Here is a 7,500-nt window from a genome sequence, read left to right as displayed (position 1 = left end):
AAAAAGGGCATGGTGCTAGATGACTACAGAAATATAGTTTCAATTTTCAAGATACTAAAGAACTTCAGGGCTGCAAAATGTAGAACAATGAATTTGTATTTTGTAAATTGTAGGAATTAAGGGGAAAATTGCAATATTGTCAGGAAACTACTTGTTTTCTCTCAGAAGTCATGTCCATCTAAACTGTATATGGATAACTGCATGATCGATAGAGACAGTACCTATTGTCCACCTGGAATTCAGGACAGCTGACAAATTACTCTTGAAACTTCCTCTCATTTCAAGGCTAGATAACTTTAAAAATATTTCACTTTTAATAAAATTGCCTCAACATTGGATGCCAAGGAATAATCATGCCAAAGAAATAGCCAGCATTGCATTTACCAGATATTCACAAATGGGTTACTTAGTTAACAGTAATCAAAAAACCTGGTATACTGTGGACCAGAATCTGATTGTCTCCCAGGAGTTACTTGTCCTCATTGCTGCTGGTGAGGGGAAGCAGTAGTAACTAATGCAATAGTACAGGACAAGGACAATTAGGAGAACCAGATGCAGAGTTTTGCAAAAGAGTAACTGAGGAAGATGAAGATATTTGCATGGGTGACAAAATAATCTTAGATAAAGGTTAAGCTAAACTTAGTTACTTGGAAATAAGCACGCATGATGACTTAAAGACAGGAAATAAGAAGTCAATCTGAAAAAAAAAAAGCTGCAAGATCAACCAGGTCTCCATTAAATTATCTAGGTATAGTTAATAATAATAATAATGCCCATAATGACACTGCTTATTTGAACCACCACATACCCATGCAGTCTAGTCTACTTAACTTTCTCAAGGGCCAGCAACAAAGATGACTTTACCTCTTAAAATCATTCCAGTTTTAATAAGTAGCATGTCTTTATGTGAATACATCTTCAGTAAAGTTTAATCATAGTATTATAATGAAATAATAATATCAGAAATAGTAGTTTGTAGTACAAGAAAAATGACAAATATGTCTGAGAGGAATAGGAAGATAGGTTTAAGATGAAAAGACCCGGGTATAAGAAAATATTTCACTTTATGCTTTAATATTTCAAACATGACAGTGAAAGAATGGAAATTGTTCTTGACACATACTCAGTGTCACCGAAACTTAATAACAGTTGAGGATTGTAGCAAACTGAATTCCCCCCCCTTACAAAGATAATCATTCCTCAGCTCCTGTCAATTGTAGACATGTAGAGATGGGGTCAAATGTAATGTTTGCTCATCTGAGTTACAGGAGAAGCAGTGCATTAAGGTTTATACGCAAACCAATTTTTAAATGATGACAATATTTAATTGCAGACACCCTCAATAGTTTATGACATCTTTTCCCAATTTAAAATATATGTTTTTTTACTCTATAATGAAGTGAAGTTTATTTACCTGTCCTTTATATCTTGTTCTTTCAGTCCTTCTCTACCTAAGAGTCAAAAGGGACTTACTACATTTTGAATTTTAACCCTTCTGAAACTTTGATAACAATAGGTTGTGTCTTAGAATTCTAAATTTATCCTCTGTGTTTTTTTTCCATATGAAAAGTCAATTGCATCAGCCTCATTTATTTAGGGGTCTTTTCCTGATTTAATGCTATCTTACATATTTTCGTACATTTATTCACATCGTTATTTCTAGAAAAGTTATTGTACTCGGTTGTCTTTTGCTATTTCACCCTATCATTACCTCAGTCTTTTTTCATTTAAAAAAAATTTTGCAAATATACTCAACACACTTTTTAAATTGTCACTACTTCAGTCCATTTTGTTTTTTTTTCTCTAATGGAAGTCTACTTTGTTACTCTTCAACTTCGCCATTGATAATCTTGGCACTTTGTCCATGAGTAAATACTGTAACATCATTTTGTGAAAGTAATATTTGAAAAGTTAATGGAACATTAATTAAAATTCCAATTGACATAGGTGACCTGGAGAAGTCACTCTATATGATACTGAGTCTTCTCATCAATGAAAATAGTGCACTTTTCATAGCATTGTATCTGAAGTAGTTCGTCTTTAAAGCCCTTCAGTATTTTACAGTTCCTTGATAAAGACCTTCCTTATCTTTTGTTAGATATATTACTGTCATAACTACCCACATTTTTTTCTGTGTTCCCTCCATATTCCATCTTCCTTTGACTAAGTCACTTACTTCAACACTGAACTTTTGCTTAGTTAATGAGAAACTTTCTAGCCCTCAGGCATAAATTCCCCCAGAGTCCAAATCTTCATTGAGGGCACCACGCACACCACCCACACACCTCTCCCAGAACCCACACGCTGCTCCCAAATGATAAGCTGATCATCTCCACTGTGCTTGGAGCCCCAGTCCCTTTTCCTTTACATGCACTTTTGCTTTAAACTAACCAATCCCTAAATGCTTTGGGGAATACACTAACCTCCATCCCGAAACCACAATAAAGGCTCAGGCCTATGGGTCCCTCTCATTCTGCGGGTGTGCTCCCCACCTACTGGTTGAGTCACCAGAGCGAATGGTACTGCCCATGGGCCCCCTGTGGCTCCCCCTCTCTTTCTTGGCACCCATGAGTAACAAATATCCTATCTCATCCATTAATGGTCTTGGTTTCCTATTTTCTAAATTTGAAATCCAATTTACCTCATTTGAAATGATGCCTATATATTGTAACTTGAATGAATTGTGAAGAGTATTAATTAAAATTTACTTTTAAGTTTTTTAAGAATTATAAACATATCGTACTGTCCTTAGGTGTTGGGATGCTGCTGATGTTTATGAGATGGCCTTGTATCCAGCAAAATTGCTAAACTTTTGGTTTCTAATCATTAGCCTGTAAGATCCTTGGATTTTCTACATACTTAAACAGACAGTGAAAATTTTATTTATTGATGTTCAATCTGCATGTCACATATTTCTATTTTCTTATTGCATTTAGTCTCTGTTTTAATACAACATTTCATTATGGAGTAAATATAGGCATTCTTATATTGTTTCTAACAAAAACAAAATTCTCTTACAGCTTCATAATTAAATATTATGTTTGTTGTACCCTGTAATACTTGTTTTACATCAACAGATTTCCTCATTCTCTAATAGTATTACTTTGAATATCTGTTGAAATTTATAAATTTTGTTTCTTTATTTCTTGATACAGTTGCATTTTTTTTTACCATAAAGCAATAGCAATGATAATATATAAGTGTTAAATCATCCTTACATTCTTGTAATAAACACTATTTGGTCACTGAGCATTGTTTTTTTACTTATTTATTGCTACAATGGTTTTATAAATTTTTTTTCTGGAATATTTGTATGTAAATTTATAAATGAAGGATTAACTATTTTTTCCCTTTCTTGCATTATCCTTGAGGGTTTTGTTTTCAAGGTTATAATAGCATAATAAAATGAATCAGGGAGCTTTCATGCTTTTCCCATTCTCTGAAACATCTTGCTTGAAACAGTGAATATTCATAAAAAATAATCAAATTTAGGAAACATTATAGACCCATTCATGGTTTCTATTTTTTCGCAAATAAATTTTAGCCATTTTTATTTTTCTAGAGTAACGCCTATTAATATTTTCAAACTTAATGAGATGTAGTTTATAGTATTTTAGTATGATCTTAATACTATATTTGATTAATAATAACCATACCTCTTTCACACTCATTATTGATCATTTCAGCATTTTTAATTTTGTATCTTCACCTTTCCTTGTGTTTCCTTGTGTTTTGATTAGTTGTTTCCTTAACATTTTATTTGAATTGTCAACCAATTAATTTTTGTCTTCTGCTCTAATGCATGCATTTAAAACAGTACGTGAACTTATACATAGCTTTATCTGAAAATTCAGGTCCAATCTAAATTTTTCTTCTCTTAAGAATGGCTGAGTTAGAATCTCAAAATTTGGTTTTTTGGGTGCTTCTTTTTTTTGAGTTCTAACTGTATTACATTCTTGTCATAAACATATTCTGCAATTTTCATTTTTGGTATTTTGAATTTGATGACCTGTCCTTTTCTTTTTATGTGGTGATTTTGTGCAGAGGGAGGCAAACACTTTTTATTTGTTTAAAAAGAAAATGTGTACTCCATCAAACTGAAATTGTTAATGGTGTCAGTGAAATCATTTCTAGCCTCGTTTTCCTATATATGATGCTTCCATTTAGAAATTTATCTAATTTTAAAATCTAGCACAATGATGGAAATCTTAATTTCTCCTTGTAATTATATTGTTTTTTGTTTTATTAATTTTAATTAAATAGTGTATACATGATCATATTTGTATACGTTCCTGATAATGTTTTCAATTTACCTATATCATTGAATGATAATTTGCCAGGGCACAAATCTTACAACAGCATTGGTTCCCTTCCATACTTAAAATCTTTATACTCATTTCTTCTAAATTCCTGAGAAGCTTCCACCAGTCTAGTTCACTTTTTCCTCATCAAATGCTTTCTGGGCCTTATGGTCTCTCTCACAACTACTCACTCTGACATAATAGCACCAAAGCAGCCATGGTCAATTCTTAAACAATAAGCATGGCTGTGATCCAACAAGACTTTAGTCACATGGCTGTGGCCAAAGAAGCAACTGCATATGAAAACATGCGATAACTTGCAAATGCGACCAAGGCTGTGGATTCTTTTGCCTGATGTGCTCAATAACCAATTCCTGCAACACCAGGTTTCAGAGAAAAGAAGAGTTTATTTCTAGGCATATAGTAGGAAAGGATCTGGCTTAATGGCCCAAAATCTGTCTCCCCAAACTGCAGTAATTTGGATAGTTTTAGTACGGAAAAGGATGGGCAGGGTTTAGGATAATGAGCACAGTGACCCCAGATGATGCAATCAGAGATGATTTAATTATCAAGTATGCACAGATTGATTACATGCTTAGTCACAAAACTTACTCAAGAAAATGGTGGAACAAGGTATAAGTGACTCATAGGTTAAAATCTAACCTACTGCGCATGTCAGATGGGCCTATTTTGGTTAGATCCAGTTTCCATTATCAAGATAATTTTGAACTTGGGGTGGATTAGTTCTGGGCTGATCCAGGACCCTTCATTAATAAACATTAGGGGCTGTCTTTAGTGATTACAAGACTCTAAATTTGAAAAACTGGATAACTGGGTACAAATGACAATTAGTCCGAGGTTTTTACAATCACAGAGGCAGAAGACAAGGGCTGTACAATCATGATCAGAAATCAAGGCAGCTGGATTACAAATTAGAGATTTCAGCAATTTCCCTTTGTCTACTCCAATATACCAAAAAGCAAAAAGGAATATTTATATAATGAGTCAGTAATCAAAATCATCCCTTAAATCCTGATTTCTCAGTTACAGTGCTATGTGACTTCAAGTTTTATTACAATAAAATGAACTTTTTTTCATGATTATAATAGCATTATGTTATAATTTCTAAAATAGAAAGATCAGCGATGATAAACTAAGACAATTGTCTGAATGGTTTGAGAAGGAATTTTCTGCTGGCTCTACAGGATAAAAAAGGGGCCATTGTTAGTAACGTCCTAGCCAAGCATATGCCCCTCTCTGATTGGAATTCCAGCAAACCACATGGTAAAGTTTAAAGAGCAATAACTACAGGAAGGCACTGGATTTAAAGATCTGCTTGTTAGACCTTCAAAAAATGTCCACCTACAGACCAGATGCTTGAGATTCACATTATATTCAAGACCATGAGGTCAGAGTAGTAGTAGAAAAGGTTCACGATATTAATTACCTCTTCTTAAGGAAATACTGTATGTTTGCAAGATGATATTTGAAAGTGGAATTACCCAAATTAATTCATGATTCAACAGCAGGAGATGTACTGGCTAGGCATCTGAGTACACAGCTTAATACATTATTTCATGAAATATTAATATTGTGAGATTAATTTAAATTGATTTAGATATACACACTCTAATAGGGCAAAAAAATTTTAATGTTATTATCAAATCACCATGCTTTGCTCTGTGCAGCACTATTGCCAGGAATGGTGCTTATTTGGATGTTATTTAACATCTTCATTAATGATCTGTAGCAGGAAGTCAACAGCAGATTAATGAGATTCTAAGAAAATAATAAAATCAGTAAACATATCTAGTGATCAGGTTTGCAGAGTACAAAAGGTCTTTGATGATTAAAATACACAATGAGTCACCCTGTAAAAGTGTTCAAAGTACATTAGAGTATAAAAGATACAAAAAAAAGTGAAAGTATTCACTAGCTCTGTTTTTTACTAGTATGTAAAAGTGTACACTGAACATATGGCTATAAGTGTGTGATCCTGGAATTTCTCTGGGGAATAGAGAATGTCCTCAATTTTCAGCCACTTAGTGGAGTTTTTCTCCAAAAAGAATAGAACAAAAAAAAAAAAACAAAAAAACACTTCTGTTTCTGTCCTGGCTTTAGTTATCGATTTTATATGATGCCATTTTTTCATTCTAAGCAATAGCTCCTTCAGCTTCAACAGTGACCTTGTTTAAATTAGATTGTGTCTGGCTAGCATCTGTAAAGAGGAAGCTTTAAATTCTTCAATTTCACTCATACATATGCAGAGCTCAGATAGTCCTGTTTTTATCATTGCAGTGGCAAGGTTGAAACTTCAGAAGTAAGGAAGCAAAGCAAGTATTTTGCCCTGTGCTTAGGTTAAAGTTCCAGGATATCTTTTGTTTAAGCAAGAAACAAGTCTCTATGTGGTCCAGTCTGGCATTATAGGATTTGAAATAGGGAATTGGAGATCAATTCTACACCCTGCTTGTCATCATGTCCTGTGCATATATTTCTTTAGAGAACTATTTAAAAAGAAATGGCAGGGTTTTTTGAAGACACGCTTAAGGTGTCTTTAGACCAATTATCATCTTACTCTTTTTCTCATCCCTTTGGAGCGGTTTCTTCCCTTTCAATACTTGCCCTTTGTTGCAACTCTTAATTATAAGGTGTTAAGCCATTTAAATTTCATTAGAAAATATATGATAATTTTTATAATGTTAAATGATCAGATTTTTATGGGTACTTTTTTCAAAGTATGCTTGTGATTAACGATAGTTCTGTAAAGTCAATTCAGTTGATGGGTTTATGTAGATAAGCTTTTGTAACTGAGAAATTAGGATTTAAGGGATGATTTTGACTACTGCATCATTATATAAATATACCTGCAGTTTCTTTCTGGTATATTAGAGTAGAGAGAGAAAATACCTGAAATCTCTGAACTATAATTCAGCTGCCCTGATCACTGATAATGATTGAAAAAACCCTTATCTTGTGCCTTTGTGATTATAAGAGCTGTGACTCTCTATATCCAGTCTTTTTCTCCAATAGTAACTTGTAAGATCAACTGCCCTAATAGTTATGAAGGAAACTGAGTCACACATTAGAGAGTTCTAGTCCCAGTTTGCGGGACCGGCTCGGGGCGCTTTTGCCGGTGCTCCCGCTTGGGGTCTACCTCGTAGCGAACGGGGGAACCGAAACAGTCGCGATCTGCCTTCGG

Source organism: Tamandua tetradactyla, chromosome 1 (genome assembly GCF_023851605.1).
Source record: "Tamandua tetradactyla isolate mTamTet1 chromosome 1, mTamTet1.pri, whole genome shotgun sequence".
Taxonomy (NCBI): Eukaryota; Metazoa; Chordata; class Mammalia; order Pilosa; family Myrmecophagidae; genus Tamandua; species Tamandua tetradactyla.
The sequence above is the reverse complement of the archived record's forward strand: the minus strand, read 5'-3'. Positions refer to the sequence as shown.